Source organism: Leptonychotes weddellii, chromosome 11, assembly GCF_054177405.1.
Source record: "Leptonychotes weddellii isolate Sample4059 chromosome 11, ASM5417740v2, whole genome shotgun sequence".
NCBI classification, from domain to species: Eukaryota; Metazoa; Chordata; class Mammalia; order Carnivora; family Phocidae; genus Leptonychotes; species Leptonychotes weddellii.
In genome coordinates this window covers 39,635,213-39,656,233 of record NC_138379.1, presented here as the reverse complement: position 1 = coordinate 39,656,233, position 21,021 = coordinate 39,635,213, and the positions used below count along the sequence as shown (strand labels likewise).

Below are 21,021 nucleotides of genomic sequence, written 5' to 3'. Positions count from 1 at the left end.
AGGCTGGGGATGATTACAAGGGCAGTGATACATCAGACTCTCAATGCCCTAATTGCAGTGTTTTTACTCATTTATGTATTTCAATGGAAAACAATGGTTTAAATTCTTGAACTGGAATTGCACAAATAGAATTTGGACACTCCTTTCCTTAATCCACAAGATAATTGGAAAAGCCAAAAGGATGCATTCTACAAATATTGGGACTGATCTTATCTTTTTCTGATCTTTTTCTTTTGGAGCTAAACTATCTACCCTCTAGAAATATTGGAACAAGTCAGGCCTGGAGCATTCTTGATTGAGCGGTTCATGATCTATTGATAGAATGCAAAGCCGTACCAGGTGACCATGCAAGCCAGATGCTGCAGCTTTTTTTTTTTTTTTTTTAAGATTTTATTTATTTATTTGTCACAGAGAGAGCACAAGCTGGGGGAGTGGCAGGCAGAGGGAGAGGGAGAAGCAGGCTCCCCGCTGAGCAGGGAGCCCCACGTGAGGCTCGATCCCAGGACCCTGAGATCATGATCTGATTTGAAGGCAGAATCTTAACCGATTGAGCCACCCAGGTGTCCCCAGATGCTGTAGCTTTAACCTGACTTCTCCCTGCCTTGGAGGGTATTCCAGCCAGGGAAGGGCTTTGACCCACAGCTGTCAAATTGTCATCTTCTGTGTCTAATTGGAGATGTTTTGTAGTGCTTTCCCATTTAGGAGTCTTAGGCTTGTTTCTTTTTTTAAACTTAAAATTGTCCCATATTGGGGCACCTGGGTGGCTCAGTTGTTAAGCGTCTGCCTTCCGCTCAGGTCACGATCCCTGGGTCCTGGGATCGAGTCCCACATCGGGCTCCCTGCTCCGCGGGAAGCCTGCTTCTCCCTCTCCCACTCCCCCTGCTTGTGTTCCCTCTCTCGCTGTCTCTCTCTCTGTCAAATAAATAAATAAAATCTTTAAAAAAAAATTGTTCCATATTTACCTCTCCATCCATAGATCTACTACTCACTTACAGTGTTTAATAACTTCATAGAATCGCAATGAATCGCTACACCAAATTTACTTAACCTGCTCCCCTATGGTTGGACATTTAAACCGATTTGATATTGGTTCTTCTTAATCTGCTGTTAGAAACTTTGTTCACATTTCTTACTTTTCTTTCTTTTTTTTGTCTCTCTTTTCCTCTTGTGTATTTCCTTGGGATGTAGTCCCCAAGAGGAATTAAGGATCCAAAGGTTTATGGTTCTTGTTCCACGCTGTCAGAAAGCCTGCGGAAACCCTGGGGTCATTTGCAGGGGTCCTAGCAGTGGCTAAGTACGCGTGTTCCCGTCAGCTCTGCCAGTGTTGCCTAATCGTGGTCTCTTATGTTGTTTTCAAGTAGGTATTCGGTTGTTTTGATTCCTATTTCTTTAGTAGTGAGACTGAACCCCTTCCCAGGTGCTGGTTTATCCGGTATGGTTCCCAGTGTGCATGTGCAGATATATAAAGTGTCTGGCATAGGGCTGTGACTTACTAACATTCCTTCTCTCTTTTTCCTCTGTCCCTTCGCTCTCGGTCAAGTGTGTTCTCATTGCTGATGGCAGTGTATGTTTATATCACAATGTAAGATTTCATTCCTACTTTTGGATCTTAAATATTTACCCATTGTCTGTGTCATAACTTCGAACTTCCTTTTGCCCCCTTTGTGTTTGTTACTTTTTATTAAGGAGACTTTAAGTAGACTTTAAAATATATATATATTTTTAAGATTTTATTTATTTGACAAAGAGAGACACAGTGAGAGAGGGAACACAGACAGGGGGAGTGGGAGAGGGAGAAGCAGGCTTCCCGCTGAGCTGGGAGCCCGATGCAGGCTTGATCCCAGGACCCTGGGATCATGACCTGAGCCTAAGGCAGACGCTTAACGACTGAGCCACCCAGGCGCCCCTAGACTTTAAAATATTTGAATTCACCTTTCTCTAGTCTTAGGATACTATTTTGTTTTTCAGTAGGCATGGATTTCTCTCTCTGCTACAGCCAACATAAATGCATAATTTTTTTTCAGTGCTCTCTGTGTTTAATTAGTTCATTGACCAATTTGGAAAGTATTATCGTGTTTGGTGAGTTACGAATACGATCTACTTTTCTTCATAGTGATACCAGATTGTTCCATTAACATTTATTAAAGAGTGATTCTTTCATTCATCATTGTGATTCTTTGTTTTGTTTGCTGTATCCCAAGGACTTATCGGTGCTTAAATCCATCTCTGGAATCACTGTTTGATTAGTCTTTGTTCTGGCTTTGATCCAGCAAAATTCAGTCTTGATGAAGATCACTTTATAATATATCCTTAAATTTAATTATTATACCCTCCAACAATCTTCTTTGGTATTATTATGTATTTATTTTTCCTTATTAATTTTGCTAGTGATTTATTACATTCTAGAACATTCTGGCAGGACTTCAGTTGTTCTTATGTTACTCTATTTTTTTATGGACTAATGTTACTGATATTACTCTAAATTTTCTAAGTGAGGAGCAGTGGATATAACTTTGTTTAGGTATTCTTTTATTTTTCCTACTATGATTTTTATCATTTTTACTTCACTAGATATCTTCTGCACCTAGATACATAAATTCTCAAGTATTTCCTTTGTTTCAGTATTGGGCATAGCACCATTTTTCGTTGCCTTTTCTAGCTTTACATCAATGGTATGCATTTGGTTGATCTTGCATTTTCTATTTGCTCTCTCGTATCACCTGCAAAAATGTGATAGTTCTAATTCTGCCTTCCTATATTTATTCTGCAGTTCTTTTCCATCTTGTCTTGCAATATTGTCTAATACTCGCTCCAGTGGGAGTGCTGAGAAGGGCATCTTAGGCTTCTGCCTGTGTTTGCAGCCATGGCTGCTCATGGCCATTTAAATTTAAATAAATTAAAAGTTAAATAAAGTAAAAAATTCAGTTCCTCTGTCACATTAGCCACATCTGAGTGCGCAGTAGACACACATGACTTGTTATGACTGCATGGGACGGCACAAATAAATACTCCATCATTGCAGAAAGTGTTAAGGCACAGCACTAATCTACCATTTCCACATGAAGAATAATAGTGAGGGGCGCCTGGGTGGCACAGTCGGTTAAGTGTCCGACTCTTGGGTTTTGGTGCAGGTCGTGACCTCAGGGGCGTGCGAGGGAGCCCCCCGCTGGGCTCAGCGCTTGGTGCAGAGTCTGCTGGAGGATTCTCTTTCTCCCTCTCCCTCTGCCCCGTCTGCTTGTGCTCTCTCTCTCTCTCAAATAAATAAATCTTTTTTTTTTACAAAAGAATAATATTGAAACTCAGATTTAAATCTGTGATCTTTTTTATCTTAAGGTATCCATCTCCTCTTCCTATTTTGAAGACTTCTTTTAAATAATTAACATTGAATGTTAATGATGGCCTTCTCAGCATCCACCAATAGAATTCTTAGATTTAAAAATTGATTTTTTTTTTACATGAAAGCATTGAACTGTCCTAATAATTTCCCCCATCTAGTGCTGGTTCTGTCTTTGTAAAATAGCTTACGCTTGTTTATTTTTTAAACATTTCCCCTTTGTCTATAGGAAATTATTTATGGTTTATTAAACTATATTCTTGTTCCGGGTAGTCCTAGCATTCTCTCTCGCTCAGTGTTGTCCTCAGGTGTTTTAGATCAAGATCTTATTTACTCCCTAATATGACTTATATAATAAACAATCTTGTATTCTGAAACCTTTTATGTAACTGATATTTGAAAATTTATAGATGTTCTCTGGAGAACCCATTAGGGGCTTCTTTTAGAAATGTATGGAGGGGACAGAACTTTTTTATTTTTTTATTCAACATAATTAGTTCAGTAAGCACCGTCGAATGTAAACCTCTCCTGTGAAACACAGGGCAAAATGCTGTATGGCAAGATGAACATAATATTGGCTATTGAAAAGAATGAGGCTTTCATAGCCCCTCTTCACAGGATTCTTCAAGGCTCTCTCCTACCCCTCAGTGTCCCCCTGTTGTACTCCCCAGCTTGACCACCAGGTCAGTCCTCTCACATACGCCCCAGCTCCAGTACAGTGACCACATTCCGTCATCCCAAGTATGAGTTTCTCTTGCAGAGAATGCCCTTTTCCCCCTCACCTCTCATTCACCCTGAGGACCCACCCAAAGTTCCTGTCTTTGTGATTTTCCAAGTGATTTCTTTCTGCTCTCATCTTAATGTATTCCTTGAGCATGTCATTCTTTTTGGCAAATAACTATTCACAGCCTTGTATCATCTAATTATCTTTTGTGTTATTATGTACCTCTCCTGTGTCTAAGGTCCCTGTAGGGATAGGAGTGAAGGTAGATTTCAGGTCTCTCATTTCTTTTGTTCAGCACAGGCCAGTATATAGTGCTAAGTATGTGGTAGACATTCAGAGATACTTACTGAACAAGTGTCTTGATATATTAGCGATTCTTACGCTATTACCAGGAAAACTAACAAAATCTCTGGCCATGGGCAGGATTTAGAGCTTTTGTAAACTAGTATAACCTATTTGGAGAAACAGGCAAAAGAGTTTCCATAAAGGACCATACTCATCTTCCCGATTGAATTCAGCCCCTTGTTCCCACTCACTCAACAGGTAACTGCTGAGTTATGCCCTCCTTCCCACGTGCCACAGGTGGGAGAATCAGGGTTGAACAAAATAAACATGGCCTCTGGCTTCATGGTGTCCACAGTCCAGTAGGGGAGATTGGTATTAAATAAGTATACCACCAAATAAAGATGTCGTAAGAAATTGTGCTAAGTACTACAAAGGAAAGAGAAGGATATGGATGAAGTTAACCCGGCTGGCTGGGTGGGGCCTCAGATTAGGAAGTGACATTTAAGGCGAGAGCTGAAGGATGGATTACATTACATTCATATGAATGAAGAAGCCAGGTAGAGGGAAGAGCATGTACAAAGGCCCTGAGGTGTGAAAGAGCTCTGTGGGTTTGAGAAACAACCACAGGCCAGTGTATGAGTAGAGCGTGGTAAATAAGTTGGGGGGAATTGACATGGGTTGAGGCAGGTCCAGATCCAAAGCGCCCTTATGGTGCTGGATTGGGCATTTGGATTTTTAACCAGCTTTAAGCAATCTGATGTCCATTTTAAGAGATTTTTCTAAGTCAATATGTGTGCCTAGTATTGCTCCAAGCAAAATACATATGTTATCTTATTTAATGCAGAGAACATCCATATGATGTAGGTACTTTTAATATGCACATTTTCCAGTTGAGGAAACCAAGGCCCAGAGATGTTAAGCAACTAGCCTGGAGTCACAAGCACATTTGTAAAGGGACCAGTATGTAACCAGTTGTCCTGGGCCTCCAGAGCCCAAGCTCTGACCACTGGGTGGCCTTGCCACAGCATCACTTGGCCACTGCGTGGCTTGTGGAGTTGGGCAGCGTAGGTGCAGGCTGATAAATTCGGGGTCTCTTTCAGCAGTGCAGGTAAGAGGTCGTACCTTAGACTGGGGGTGCTCTGTAATTGGAGAGAAACCGATATTCTGGGCTGGGGCCCGGATGGAGAAAGGGAAACATGATAACGTGGGAATAAATAGGTATGATTTATTTAGACATTTAAAAAAAGTCTTTAAAGTCTCATTTTAAAGAATTTGAAATTTATAAAAGAAAGTAATCAGCAAAAGCACAGCATGAAAAGCAAATAAAAATAGGATCAGAAATGAAATGCAAATCAGACTAATAAACAAGCTTTTCCTTAATTGATACAGTGGGAAGAAAATAAGAACTGAGAAAGGAAATGCAATTATTCTAAAAGAAATGTGTCATTTGTATGGAATATTGTTTATAACTCCTTGCTAAATTAGCTAACCAAGCCGAAATAGATAACTAAACTAGTGAGTAAATAGGTAATGAAGTTGGTTCACAATTTAGTGTCGTAGAATCAGATATGGGATCTGCTGCCCACTCTTTTCCTCTCCTCCCCTCCCCTCCTCTCCCTGCCTGCTGAAGTCTGACCAATCCTCCTGACCCTGTTCAAATCCCTCCCCAAAATAGAAAAATGAAACTATCACCATGAACCCGTGGTTGTTTTAGCCCAAATCCACAATTACCAGCAGGACAGATGGCCTCGCAGTACTAGAAGCAAAGGTTACGTTCTGTGCAGGCTTTTCTATTGAAGAGAGCAGGGGAGGGTTTAATCTGCTCTAGAAATGGTTTCTACCCTAACAGACACATTTTCAACAAGTAAGTTTTGGAGCGTGAAGGCATAAGAAAGAATTCTCTGGAAACTGATGTGGATCACCTAGTGGGCCAAATAAAGTCAGAGTGGAGCATTTGTGGGTGAATTGAGCTTGTAAGATTTTAGGTGAAAACCTCAAATACAGCTGCCTTGTTGTGAACTGTATTCTCTTGAGAAAAGGTGAATGACAGGCGTGAGAAGTACACCTCCATCAGGTTATCCAGGGGAGATGGGAGGAGACCTGATGCTGGTTTCCAGGGACCAGGACTGGGTCCAGTCTCAGTGTGTGCCCCAGAAGCTCGAAGAGTGACGAGAGCGGGAGAGGGTAGCCAAGTGTGGCTGCCATTCCCACCTCTTGCCCGCCTTCTTCAGTACTCCCTTCTCCTGGGAGAAGTCTCCCCAGCTGTGGAAAACCTAGGACAGGGCTCACGACCCGCCTATGTGACCTCCTTTAGTGGGCGAGCGGCCCTTTACAAGGGTACCAAGTGCCCTCTGTGAGGGCATTGGGATATTTGCAGAGTGGCACGGAAGGTGAGCAGAGACGTAAGCACGGGTGGGGTGTCAGGCCGTGTGCATTAGGCACGGCCAGGTTACAAACCTTAGGAAAGCAGTCCGGCTTGTGCATACCAGGTTCGGGTCACCACAGTTTCCTTTTCCGTAGACTGTTCCTCATTGGAAAGGAAGGAAGGTTAGTAAGGTGAGCGGGAGGAAGGAAAGAAACAGAGGGGGTGGATAACTAGATGCTAATATGAGGCCACTCATTCGTGGACATTTGGCATTACTAAGACAGGACAGAGCTAGGTCCCGGGAACTCTGATGACCAAGGTACAATCTCCAGTTAACGTCTTTGGCTAGTCAGCCACATGTCCACACATACTGGTATGTCTAGACATTATATGCGAAGTCCTAGATATAGCACCTGGTGCATATTTGGTCCTTAGCAAAGCCTGACCACCCTCATATAACCATTTCCCTCATCATCAGGAGGCTGTGAGATCCTTGAGGACAGGCAACTGTTCACGTGTCTCCAAATCTCTGGCTTGACCAAGTGTCTAGTGCACACGTCAGAGTCCATGAGCGTATGTTGACCTATTGACTAACTGAATGAATACATTTCTGAGCACCTGTGCCCTGCAGGCACCTTTAAAAGGCATGGAAAAAGCCTCTGAGACCTAAAACGAGAGGGGGCATAAATAAAAAATGTTATAAATTGAAAAGCTCGTGCAGAGGTAGCATTTGTGAAGTACCATGTGAGTGAAAAACAGAGGGAGCTTCAGGAATTTGGGGGAGGAATAAATTATGTGGATTGGTAGGGAGAGTGTGACATGTATTAATCCAGAATCAGGTTCAGAGTTTGGGAAAAGTGCTAACCCTTTAACCCTGTGACAGTGGGAATGGGGAGAACAAAACCCCTCCCCAAGCAGGGGAGGCGTTTGCAGACACCCTCATTCGGTTGGGTGCTGGTAAATATTTAACAACCAGCTCTCCAGGAAAAAAAGTATGTGTGTAAATGCATATATACACTTGATCTTAGCCAAAAGGCCGAGAAGCGATGTGTAAATGCATATATAAATGTAATTTTTTCTGATATGAAGGATCTGTAGCACAAAATTCACAAATAATAATAAGATGTCCAATACTTCCTTGTAAACTCCATAAGCCAGTCGGTTGCCACAGAATTTTTTTTAATTTTTGTTGCGCTCTTGTGTTCACAGCTGACTTGTGGGTACAATTCAACCATTTCAGTAGAATTTCATCCCAATCCACTCTTTCCCAATACATTCATTGTTATTAAGTCAGATAATGTGATTTGCTAACCTATTTTTCACCCTTGTGCATATTCATTAAACTGAAACCTCTTTCCGCTTCAGCATTAAGTATGTCAGAACTTACTCATTCACTAAGACATGAACATCTTTGCTGAATCAGATAAGAGTTTTCGAATACTAGGAGAGCGTTTTCCTCTTTTTTTTTTTTTTTAAAGAACACTATTCACAATGTAATGACTTTAGATGTGACTCACTTTTAAGTTTAATCTGCATTATTGACATTTCTTCCATCACTTTGTTAACTCTAGATAATCGACAAAACAAGAAATCAAGCGCTGACTTGTAACGTTTGCCGATTTCCAAAGTGCACATACCCCCACTGTGGCCAATTTTGTGAGATCCTTGAATGTGGAATTGGAGAGAGAGGGACAATAGCACACCATTATGTGGTATTTCTACCATATAGAGACTGCAAATGTAAATAATCTCAAGGGCGTGGATAAAATAAGTGACGAGTCTGAGTATTTATTACCTCTGTTTTTAAGCATAATGTATTTAATTATAAGTTTATGTTTTAAATTTTAATCATGGTTGTTTCTAACCACCAGCCCAATGAATTCTTAACGATTTCATAATGGAGAGAGCTGGTAGGAGCCGGCTTCCTTCCTAATGAGGGTGAGTGTCTCCTCTTTTCTTCACCTTGCCCCTCCCAGACGCTCAGGGCTCAGTGGCCCAGGCTGCCTCCAGCAGAAAACGTCACGCTGGGGCTCCTTGCCTTCCAGAGTCTGACCCCACGCTTGCTGCAGGGAGTCCTGACCCCTCAGCCGCAGGACTCCCTGCTCCTCGTGAGGTTCCACGGATTCCCTAGAACTGCACATTTCACACTTCTTTCCATGGTATCTTTCTTTAAAGACAAAAACTGTGGCGGTGACAGAGGACAATTATAAACAGAGCACTTGGCCTAGTTTCCCCCAAGTGTTCTTCAAAAACTTCCTCCTGACCGCCTCCTTAAAGAAACCCGAACCTGCCTGACGGGTTGGAGAAGTTCACGACCTTCCGCGCACAAGAACAAAGAGACACAATTCCTACTATCACAAACGCAAACTTTTATTGGCAAAGCAAACTTTTATTGAGAAATTTGACATAAACAAGCTCCCCCTGGCTCCACCCTCGGCCTGATTTTCCTTTCTTAAGCAATAACCCTTTCACACAGATGTGGAAAAGCAGCCAAGTGGGAGGCGGGAATAACCTGTCTGCCCCACTCCCCAGGCTGACTCACGGAAGTTTATTTTTGCCCTGGTTGGTAAACAGCTGATCTCCCATCCGGCCAGTGCCCCGTCGCCTCCTGCAGGCTACCTTGCCCCTCCCCAGCCCTGCTGCCCACCCCAACCCCCCCAGTCTGGCAACAGCAGGTGCCTCCAGATCTGCTCCCACAATGGACGGGACAGTGCCCAGATTCTGCCCGTTGTTAAGTATTTGGACTGTGCCCCTGCCTGCATCCTCTCAGTTACAGGGTTTGAGCCACAAAACACCCCGTGTGCTCAGCCCCCACCTCCAGATCCCAGCCAGAAGGCTGAGACCCACCTCCTGGCCGCGGGACCCATTTTGTTTTTAATAGAGAAGAACTCAGCAGCTTGGAATCCAGCAAGCATTTTCAGAATCCAATGATAATGCTCGCGCGAGTCCACGACCAGTTTGGAGGTAGCTTCACTCACTTCCCCCCACATCCCAGTTCCTTTAAAACCCTGGGTGCTCTCACTTGCACCAACACACCCCCAGCCCCACCCACCGGGGCCTTACCACCCGTTAGACCTCCCAAACGTTGACCCTCTGCCCGCCTGGGCCTCACCGTGCCTGTGTCCCAAACCCCGTGCCACCCCGCGCCCCACCTCACCCTCTCCCGACCTCCCTGACTCTCGTGACTCTCTCTGCTATCAGCGCTCTGTCACAGTGCCTCACTCGCCCACGGGGACTTTCCCTCCTCTTCTGCTATGGGTTCTGAACCCAAGTGCTCCTCCAAACCCAGCTGGGAATAAGTTGTTGGCTACCTTGTTCCGGCAACAGCCCTGGCCCTCACAGGGGTCCGGGGACTAGTTTACATCGGGTCTCCTGCCTTTTGACCCAAATCATAAAAGAGGTGGAAGGGAAAGGATTCTGCGAAAGAACTGTAGTGTGATCAGTATCCAATCATAATAAAATCATGTGTGCGCAGCCATGAAATGTTTCCTACTTTGCTTTGGGTTGTGGAATTACTACTGAAGGCAAGTAATTAGGTCGTGGGTTGCTTTTTGTTGTTGTTGTTTTTCCTTCCTCATTTTCGTTCTCGCCTGTTGCTTTAAAGAACTTTGCTCACAGATGTTTAAGAATTTAAGAAGTGAATTCCAGTAAGAGGCCTATTGACTAATTTTTCAACCTTGTTCAGTAACTCTTTTTAAAAATACTGTGCATGTTTAGGACAGGAGGGTTCTCCAGTTGTCATTTCATGAGATAAATGTGTTGGGAAATGAAGAGAGTATAAATAGATGTGAATGTCATTTGATCTAATTGAAGATGAATGCTGAATTTTAGGAGCTGTTGTAAAATCGAGTCCCGATTCCAACTTGCCTTGAAAGAGATTTATGATCATGGGATATGAAGCCTTGTCTCCCAAGGGCTGCCTGGGTGACCGTTAACTCCTTCAGCTCAGTACTCTGCATCCAGAGCAGCCAGCCTGCAAGGTGGATGAGGGAGGAAGGAGGGATGTTGCAGAAGGTTTGACAGGTCAACAGAACAAAGCAAAAAAATAACACAACTGCTTGATCCTGGCCATGAGATGGGAAGGGGTTGGATGCACTAAGAGCCACATTCTATCCTGTGTATGTTTTGCCAACTTGGCTATCCCTTGGGCTTTTATGTCTTCTTCTATTCATATCAAGATTTTCCAGAATGTTGTTTGAAGAGGGAATTCATAGTAGTTCTAGCATTGTTGGTTTTAGACATTATTGTTGAAGCCTGGCATGGCCATTGTGTTTGAGCTTTTCTACTCTGACCTCTGAAAACCTTTTTCCAGAAAACTGACTGCTTATCTCTGACCTGTGGCCACACAAAAAGGAGATCGTGGTCAGAAATGAGGGCTCTGTTGTAGTCGTGATGCTGCAAGGTGCTTCTGTGCTGGAATACTGCAAGGCAGGGTTTAAAATACTAAAAGGTGTATGAAATTGAGTTGTTTTGATGGTTTTAATACCCTTCGAGGTTGCTAGGGAAAGCTAGAGTTCTTAATGACCCACTTGAAGAATAAAATGCCCTTGAACCTCTGGGTCAAATGCTGAATTCCTTCTGCAGGTGGGAAAGCTGCACCTTAAGAGGGAGGCCAAGTCTCATTTTTGTGATGACCTTACCCATTTGAAACTTTCCCGGAATCTCTTATCATTAGCTCCCCACCCAAAGGATGAAAAACACCATCTGATTTCCAATTTTTTCCCATCTCTTATTTGAGTTTGCAACTTTCTTGAATAACAGATGGCCAGAAAATGTGTAAGCCCAAATAAAAGCAAAGCATGAGCTTTACTGTATCTTCACTGGTGTCAGTTGCTTTTTAAAATTAAAATTATGTAAATGATCCCTCGGCTTTAAGTAGGAGAGTCAGAAATGAAGGAAACAACCCCAGCACTTGAGAGTGTTTTAGTTTGGGTTGTGTGTAGGGCTTTTTTTTTTTTTTTTTTTAAAGCTTTTAATGTTTCCTTTTAAAGAGAAAGAGGAGAAGAGGCATTTGGTAGAAGCCTTTTGCGAGTTGCTCATTCACAAAGCACACAGAGTTTCACCAGCAGCCAGCCTAGAATATTAGGCCTGGCAGAAACCGTAGAGATCCTTGTTTTAATTGACTTGAGGAGGGAGGAAAAGATTCTGGAGGAAAAGACCAGAAGAGGGCCTTGCCACCCCGGGCTTGGCATCTTTCTTACCTCAAGGAGTTAAAAGTCTGTGGCTGAGCATGATCAACCAGATGGTCTTGAACAGTAACATGGTTCATATTGTTTAGATTATCCTGTTGCAAGCACCGTGCCTCGTTTACCTTTTATGGAATAAAGTGTGGAAAATTGACCACAGATGTAAGTAACCAAGAATGACGGGGAAGCTGTTGTTACCAGGCCTCCTCTTTTCTCTCCAACACTCCTGATCCTGCAGATAAAAATAAAGAGAGAAATGGGAGGCGGGCCGAAAGCTAGCTTGCCTTACCTCGATGGCGTGGGTCTGAGCACCATCACCCTCTGCTCTACGACTTCGTAAAGCCACGATTGGCCTCGAGACGCGTGTGCAGGCTGCCCTCAAATTCTGATTTTCCAAGTGCCCTCCAGTGAAAATATCAGACCACGTAAGCAGTTTTTCCATCCTGTTTTGAAAGGCAGGGGGGCAAGGCCAACACACTGCCACGGAGCCCTTCTGCAGCCCTACGTTCCCTGCAGGAGAGAAGTGGGGGGCATTTTGCAGCCCGAGGAGCGCGGATAAATTCTGCATTCCCGTTGCTTTGATTGCTATCTCAGCTGAGGGCTGGGCCAGATTAATTAGAACTAGGCCCTCGTTATTCTCCAGAATGTATTTGTGAGCTTTACAGACGAGCTGGCTACCCAGAATGGGCCAGGCACAGAGAGGGAGCTTGTTGGGACAGGCCTGTGCTTTCCTTTACGGCATGCTTTTTAGGATTATAAAGGCATTTATGCCTTTTTAAACCCTCAGAGGAATATTCCCCAACCAAAGTAATAAACTAGGTTTAATAAGTCCCTTTGTTTTTGCTCACTCCCTCTCCTTGTACCTCAGTTTGGTGCACGGCTGCCAGGCCCACGTTGACTTTTGCCCCTCGTCCTTCTCTGTGGCACTTGCTGGAACCAGTCAGGTGACGGGGCATCTGCTTGCAGGTCTGGAGGCAGTAAGGGCCAGAATTAGCCACTCAGGTAGCAAGGGGCCTCTGGAAAATGGACGCCACTTCTCAGAGTGGTCTACTGGCTTGTGTTCCCTCTATGTGGGGCCTGACACAAGATGGGGCCCACTCTTCTGACTGTTTGTGTTTTCTCTCTTCTCGTTCCCATCCGGCTCAGCTCTCCCTTTCTCCTGCCAGGCCCTTCTAGTCATCTCTTCCACCAGGCTCTCCCTCTGGAGTCCTGGCTTTACTGTCAAGAAACCCCCCAACATGACACCCGTAACCCCTTAACCCATTCCTCACAAGCTTTTCCTGGAAACCCCAGCCTGTCTCCAGAACATAGCTTTCTTCCCAAGCTTCTCTGGTTTTCCATGCACCCTTGCAGTTCAGTGTCCTTCAGGACCCCTTGGAAGCCACTCCTCTGTCTCTTTTTTTTTTAAAGATCTTATTTATTTATTTATATTTATTTATTTATTTAATTTATTTGACAGAGAAAGACACAGCAGGAGAGGGAACACAAGCAGGGGGAGTGGGAGAGGGAGAAGCAGGCCTCCCGCTGAGCAGGGATCCCGATGCGGGGCTCGATCCCAGGACCCTGGGATCATGACCCGAGCCAAAAGCAGACGCTTATCTGACTGAGCCACCCAGGTGCCCCAGTGGACTTGTGTTTTTTTTGTTTTTTGTTTTCAAAGATTTTATTTACTTATTTGATAGAGAGGGAACACAAGCAGCGGGAGTGGGAGAGGGAGAAGCAGGCTCCCCGCTGAGCAGGGAGCCCGATGTGGGGCTCGATCCCAGGACCCTGGGATCGTGACCTGAGCCGAGATGCTTAACGACTGAGCCACCCAGGCGCCCGCCTCTCCTCTTTTTAAGCGGAGGTGCCCGGTTAGCCTACCGCCATCTGTTACAAAGTTCTGGGGGCCTGTGTCGCACTCACTGAGGACTTGGGCACATGGCGTCGTCACACACTCCTTCCTTCCTCCCTGGTGCCCGCAGTAGTCCCCTACTGGTCTGTCCCCCAGCCATGTAGTTCCTCTGTCTTCTCTGCTCCCATGACCGTACTGTCTACTCCTGCACTTGACTTTGCCACCAGGCTCCTGTCCGGAATCACCAACACTTGCCCTCTGAACTTCCCTTCCCTGACTGCAACCTTCCATGTCCTGTTTCTACCACTCTGTCGTTCAACGTAAGGACCTCCAGCTCCTGACCCTCTGTTCTCCCAGATCCTCCGTCCCCTCCCACCCCAGCCTGGTGGGTGATGGATGATTCTAGCCACATTCTCCAGCATCCTCCCCTTCCCCCACCCGCACCCCCACTCCGCTTGTTCTTCCTCTGCTCCAACTGAGCAATCCCTGCCGAGGGCCTGCTAAGAGCTGCTGGAGATAATCACTTAATCTGTCTAAATGGCTCGGGACAAGCCCCTGGCTTCTAACATAACCCCAGCCCTCAGTGCCACCCCTGGCCCTGCTTCTCCGTCAGCTCCTTCTCTTCCCTTCTTCACCAAAGAAGCTCATCGGTAGCGCTGCTTTTTTGTTTCCCCGAATGCATCAAACTGCAGTCTGGCTTCTGCTGCTATCGAAATTGCTCTGTCGAAGGTTACCTGTGACCCTCCAATTTCCCAGTTTTCCTTCTTCATTTCACAGGGTCTCTCTTCAACCATCCACTTCTTGGAGTGTTCGAGCTCTTCTTCCTCAGCTGTGACAGGTGTCACCCACGGCTCTCCCCCCGCCTGAACCCTTGTTCCATTTTCCCCACTGGCTCTCCCTTTAATTTCTGCTTCCCAAAAAGTGTTATCTATCCCCTTAGTTCCCGTCCTCTGTCCCCCTCTCCTCTCACTCGCCAAGACCCTCATCCCACAACATGGGAAGAAATGAAGAGGGTGGACCCTACCAAAGGCCACTTCTGAAAACATCTTTCTCATTAAACACAGATGGGAAACGAAACACCCAGATGACTGGCTGGTGCCTAGCAGTCTGCTTCTGAGAAGATGGGCATGAGTCCCAGGACTGAAAAGTGTTCATTTGGGCAGTAAGAGCCAGTGTGAGGGCGCGTGGGCTCTGGCTGGGCAGAGGGTTTGAGCTGCCATGTTGGGTGTTTGCAATCTCACAGGCCGTCAGGGACGATGAATGGGACGTACCTGGAGCCTGGAGAAGAGTTGCCATTTCAAAAGTTGGGGTGTGTAGTGGAAACAGGTGGAGTTTGGATTTAGACATTATGTTTCAAATCCTGCTCTCCTCTTACCACTTGTGTGACCTTGAGCAACTGACTTCTCTCCCGGCTGTACCTCTGTATTTTCACTGGCAAAGCAGGTAACTTTATCTTCCTCTTCCCAGGATTAGGGATAATGCACATTTTAGGAAGATATTATTATTTGCTAGACTTAATTCAGTGGGATGATTGAGCTGATAGAGGCATGTTCTCTTAGGCTAACCATAAGCCTGACAAACCCGGCAGCCTATCAGAAATCGCTTAATCACCTCTTTTATGGCACTAGGTTCAGGAGTCAATGGAGAGCATGAGCAGAAGTGGTCCCTGCTCTCAGACTGACTGAAACCACACACCATGCAGCTAGAGCCCATTCCCCTCCTCTGTGCATTCAGTAACCATCTCTCATCCAGGTTTCACTGTGTTGGACGGCAGGAGTTCTGGGGGTGGAGAGATGAGTGTGGGCCAGAGTAGACGGGACAAGTGGCCTGGGAGAATCTTTGACTGCCTGGAACAGAAATGTCATGTTAGTACAAAGCAAGTAATGAGTGATATAGTCAGAGGCTGCTAAAGTGAGGTGGGGAAAATTAAAATTGTTACCAGAGGCCCCAGGGAGCCCCTGAATATTTCTGAGTGAGAATACGATGAAGCAGTGTTTTGTTTTGTTTTTAAGATTTTATTTATTTTTTTGACAGAGACACAGAGAGAGAGAGGGAACACAAGCAGGGGGAGTGGGAGAGGGAGAAGCAGGCTTTCCGCTGAGCGGGGAGCCCAATGCAGGGCCCGATCCCAGGACCCTGGGATCATGACCTGAGCCGAAGGCAGACGCTTAACGACTGAGCCACCCAGGCGCCCCAAAGCAGTGTTTTAAGAAGATTCGTTTAGCTTCCTTATATAGAAGACATTTTTGATTGGGAGGATGGAGCCAGGGAGGCATTGGACAGACTGTTGAAGGAACCAGAACCTGATTTGAAGACATACAGGGTTAGGTTGGGAAGGAAAAGATGGAAATGCAAACTATTTTAAAAGAAAAAACGATTAAAAGTATTAGTGACAGTTTTTATATTCTTAGTGGACACTGACCATCGGATGTCCTACAATTCAGCTCAGTTATAACACTGTTTACTTGGAGATAGCATCAGATCCTGCAGGTTACAAGCTTAGTCCTAAAAAATAAAGCTCAGTCCTACAAGACCGTTCCCCACCCCTTACCCCCACTTTAGATGCCGCCTGTGTTTCTGACTGAACGACTATAGATTGAAGGCTCCCATGATCCCTTCCTCAAGTTCAGTTAATTGTTAGGGTGGCTCACAGAAATCGGAAAAACAGTTTACTTACTAGATTACTGGTTTATTAAGAATATAACCCAGAGGGGTGCCTGGGTGGCTCAGTCCGTTAAGTGGCTGCCTCTGGCTCAGGTCATGATCCCAGGGTCCTGGGATCGAGCCCTGTGTCAGGCTCCATGCTCGGCGGAGAGTCTGCTTCTCCCTCTGCCTCTGCCCCTCCCGCTCCCCTGCTTGTGCTCCCTCTCTCTCTCTCTCAAATAAATAAAATCTTAAGAAAAAAAAAAAAAAAAAACCACAACAACCCAGGCCCAGCCAGATGAAAGAGATGCATAGGGCAAGGTGTGGGGGGAAGGGGCTCAGAGCTTACACGCCCTCTCTCTGGGCACACCACTCTCCCAGTACTTCCCTGTGTTTACCCACTGGAAGGTCTCTGAACCGGAAGCTCTCCTTTTTGGGGACTTTTGGAGATTTTATTACAAAGGCACTGTTGATTAAATCATTGACCACTGGTGATTGATTCAACCTCCAGACCCTCCCCACTCCCAGAGGTCATGGGGTGGGGTTAAGTGCCAGCCTCTAATCAGGTTGATTTCCCTGGCAACCAGCCCCCATCCTTGGGGGCTTTCCAGAAGTCCCTTCATTAATATAAATTCAGGTGTGGTTGAAAGGGGCTTGTTAAAATATCAGAACTTTGGGGCACCTGGGTGGCTCTGTCGTTAAGCGTCTGTCTTCGGCTCAGGTCATGGTCCCAGGGTCCTGGGATCGAGCCCCGCATCAGGCTCCCTGCTCGGCGGGAAGCCTGCTTCTCCCTCTCCCACTCCCCCCTGCTTGTGTTCCCTCTCTCACTGTGTCTCTCTCTGTCAAATAAATAAATAAAATCTTAAAAAAAAAAAAAATCAGAACTTTGCTCTTATCACTTAGGAAATTCCGAGAGTTTAGGAGCTCTGTGCCAGAAATGGGGATGAAGACCAAATATATATTTCTTTTTATAAATCAAAGTTTCACACAATTGAAAGCAAAAAAAAGAAAAAATGACTTAAAAGTAACTCCGAAGTTTCCTCTGGGATGTTATGAAAATGAAAGCGAGACTTCTTTGTGTGGTAAAATATAACAGCATAAATCTTAACCATTTTGGCCATTGTTTAAGGGCACAGTTTAGTAGCATTAATCATCCTCACGCTGTCGTGCTCCCATCCACCACAGAAACTTTCATAGCGATTCAGTGTTGCCGCAGCATCTGAGCGTGTGATGAATGTGCGTGTATTTGTGTACGCTTTGTTATTTCAGCATTTTCTGGTAATAACTTACTGTATCATATATTGCAAAATATCAGTCTACAATGGTTTGGAAATTTAAAAAAAGAAAGAAAGAAACTGGTCCTTTTCTTCAGATTGCTTGATAAACACTCTTCTAGAGGAATAAGAAAGGTAAAAGGTCCCTGGGAAGGAAGAAGTGAGGTTGAGGAAGGGTATCCTCTCTCCTCCTCGGCCAGGCAAGGGCCTGTACATTCTCAAAGCTCACCTCCTGGGTCCTTCCCTCCAAGAAGCCTTCTCTTCCCAACCTCCCCCCACACCCCCAGGCCTCGCCAGAGACTAATCAGCCCTCATGCTGCCTCTGCCCCGTGGACATATTTCTACTGCTGTCATCGTGGTACTGTATGAACTGACCATCTTGGTGGGCTCCCCCACTAGAATATGAGCTCTGTGTGGAAACCATGGCCTTTTCATCTCTATATTCACATTGCCTTGCGCACAGTAGGTGCTCTGTGAAGGTTTGCTCACATGAAATCAAATTGAATTGGAAGAGTAGTCTTGAATGGTGGATATAAGGCAAGGTGGGTATATTTTATAGATAAAGGAGCATCAGGGCCATGCTTGGCATCCAAGATCCTTCGGGAAGGAGGAGACTATTCATCTGTTATGAGTAGAACATGTGGAGAAGACATGGAAGCCGAAGCCCAGAACTGGATTTGGGCAGCCTGTGTGGGAAATGTTTGCCAGGGAGGCAAAGAAAAGAAAAGAGGGAAGGACAGCAGCATGATCTCTGCTGAAGCATTCGTCATAGTTTCTTCATCAATATCCAATCATCAGATATACTTCAAACTTTCTCATTCATTAATTTATTCACTTATTCAGCAGATATCCACTAAGGGCTTACTCTGTGTCCAGCTTCATGCTACAGACTTTACTTACATTATCCCTAACCCCTGAAAACGCTTTCAAGGTAGGTATCTCCATTTTCTAGAAGAGGCTCAGAAAATGGAGTTATTTGCCCCAGTGAAGGCAGCTAGTCAGTGGCAGAATCAGATTTTGAACCCAGAGCTTGAATCCCTCCTGCTTTGCACGGTATCAGGAGGCTGATGCTCCATAAATGTTTGTTGGATCCATTCTAGGAAAACGTGGACCAGAATGGGAAGAAAAGGGAGAGAAGTGGCAGTTTGAAGTTAGGGATTGGCTCAGCCAGTTCACAGGCAATTGATGAAGAATGCAGCTGGGGTAGGCACTGTGGAGCCCGAGTGGCTCATGTCTCTGGGAGGAACTCATGAGAGGGGCTGCATGGGTAAGACTGTTTAGGATGGAGAGAGGACAGATTTGGGGATGTGGCAGAGGAGACCCCCACTAGTTCCGGTCCCAGGGGGACTTTATGAACAGTAACTGCTGATTTCTGAGCTGAATGTGTCCTAATGCACTTTCCTTTCCTGGGACATAAGGATGGCTGGGAAATGGGACCACTCTGCTGATTCTCCTTCAGAACTACATGGCAGGAGAAAGGGAAGGAGATCCCTGCTGTCTGTGTCGGGAGCAGCGTTTCGTACAGACCCTCTTCACTGCATTTACCATTACTGCCTGTGGACTCCACTCTTGATTTGGTCTCAGGCTTCCCCTTTAGGAAGTGGTTGAAACATGATTGGATTAACCAGGGTTGGTCTTAGCTATACTGGGGGCATGAAGTCGTTGTCTACCTGACTTGCCTTCTTTGGGGATGGCAGCACCCAGAGAGCTAGCTGAAGGAGCAGGCTTGGGAGGCCATGCTTTAGACCTTGTTTGGGTCTCTGACCCCAGAGCAGCCAGTCCCCGTCACTGCCTTGCAGTCAACTCTAGTGGTTTTCCAAGGTCCCTATCACAGCCTCTAGACCCTACTTGTGTTGGCCCATGTCATGTCTCCCACCTCATTTCCTGTTATTTCCCCTTGCTTCCTCCACACCAGCTCCACAGGCCTCCTTGCTCTTTACACATGCCAAGTCAGTTTCCATCCCGTAGCCTTTTCACTTTCTGTTCCCTCTTCCGGAATGTTCCTTCTGCCATGTATTTGTATATCCTGCTCCTTCACTCAAATCTCTTTAAATGCCCACCCTTCCCATCAGGCCTTACCACCTATTTACAAACAGCACTTCCTGTTTCCCTTTATCCCGTTGCCCTGATCTGTTTGCCTTTATAACCTACCATTGCTGGCATAACATATGTATTTGCTTGCCTTTTCATTGTCTCTCCCCTTCACTAGAACGTGAACTCCCTGTGAGCGATAGATCTTGTTCATTGTTGCATCCCCACAGCACCTAGAATGATCCTTCATACATTGGATGTGCTCAGTTATTACTTGCTGAATGAATGAATGACCAGCGACTAGCTTCTCTCAGGAATCTGAACGAAGGACATAGTGACTTTCTTGGTTGCTAATAGGTTCTGGCCATGTGGGGTCAGTCAGGCTTGGGGCTGATAGCCATGTTCATCCCATGTAAGCGCAGGAAGCTGGTCAAGATCAAAAGAGAAGCTGAGCTGGGGCGCCTGGGTGGCTCAGTTGGTTAAGCATCTGACTCTTGATTTTGGCTCAGGTCATGATCTCAGGGTCCTGAGATCAAGCCCACAGTTGGGCTCTGTGCTCAGCAGGGAGTCTGCTTAAGATTCTCTCTCTCCCTCTACCTCTGCCCCTCTCCATGCTCACTCACGGGGGTGTGTGTATATGTGTGTGTGTGTGTGTGTGCTTTCTCCCCTCAAAATAAATAAAATCTTTAAAAAAAAAAAAAGAAAGAAAGAAATAGAAGCTGAGGGGAGAGAGCCCAGGTGTCCCTTGAAAGGGGAGGAGAAGGTTTTGCTGGCTGGGGGGGCTTCTCTCTTTCTCATTGTGTCCTGGTATATTTGTATTTGTTTTGCTCATTGACTTGTCTGAGGATTTGTATTTGTTTTTTCCTCCTGCAGGACAAATTATCACAAATTTCGCAGCTTCAGGCCACTCCCGTTTATTATCTCACAGTCCTGTAGGTCAGAAGTCCGGGTGGGCTGGGTTCTTTGCTCAGGGTCTCTCTCACAAGACTGAAATTAAGGTATTGGCGAGACTGGCCTCTTATCTGGAGGCCCTGGGGAAGAATTCGCTTCCAGACTCCTTCTAGCTTGTTGGCAATCTTCAATTCTTTGCAGTTGTAGGATTGAGTCCCTATTTCCCTGTTGGCTTTTGGCAGGGGCTGCTCTCAGCTCCAAGAGGCCCCTCTCAACTCCTTGCCATGTGGCCCCCTCCACATCCAGTTGCTCCCACAGCTCTCTGACTTCCTCTTCTGCTACCAGCAGGAGAAAACTCTGTCCTTTTAAAGGGTTTGTGTGATTAGGTTAGGCTCTAGGCTTGCCTGGATAATCTATTGATTGACTCGAAATCCACTAACCAGGAACTTAATTA

The 21,021-nt window shown here is 45.5% G+C and overlaps 1 protein-coding gene, 1 long non-coding RNA gene and 1 pseudogene across 3 annotated transcripts in view; 1 reads left to right on the top strand and 2 right to left on the bottom strand.

Annotated features, from left to right (window-relative positions):
* Positions 1–21,021, top strand: part of PARVA (parvin alpha) — a 155,449-nt gene that overhangs the window by 47,860 nt on the left and 86,568 nt on the right. The window lies entirely within an intron of this gene.
* On the bottom strand, positions 7,611–7,756 carry LOC115937935 (U2 spliceosomal RNA; annotated as a pseudogene).
* LOC145716189 (uncharacterized) overlaps positions 11,655–21,021 on the bottom strand; it is a 111,260-nt gene continuing 101,893 nt past the window's right edge. The window contains exons 5-8 of one of the 2 annotated variants that reach the window (XR_014138687.1): positions 16,194–16,233; positions 15,340–15,575; positions 12,758–12,862; positions 11,655–12,126 (exon numbers count right to left, since the gene is read on the bottom strand). This is a non-coding gene — a long non-coding RNA (uncharacterized LOC145716189). Of the gene's footprint in view, positions 12,127–12,757; positions 12,863–15,339; positions 15,576–15,910; positions 16,032–16,193; positions 16,234–21,021 lie in introns of those variants that run through there. The other variant, XR_014138690.1, reaches the window with a different exon arrangement.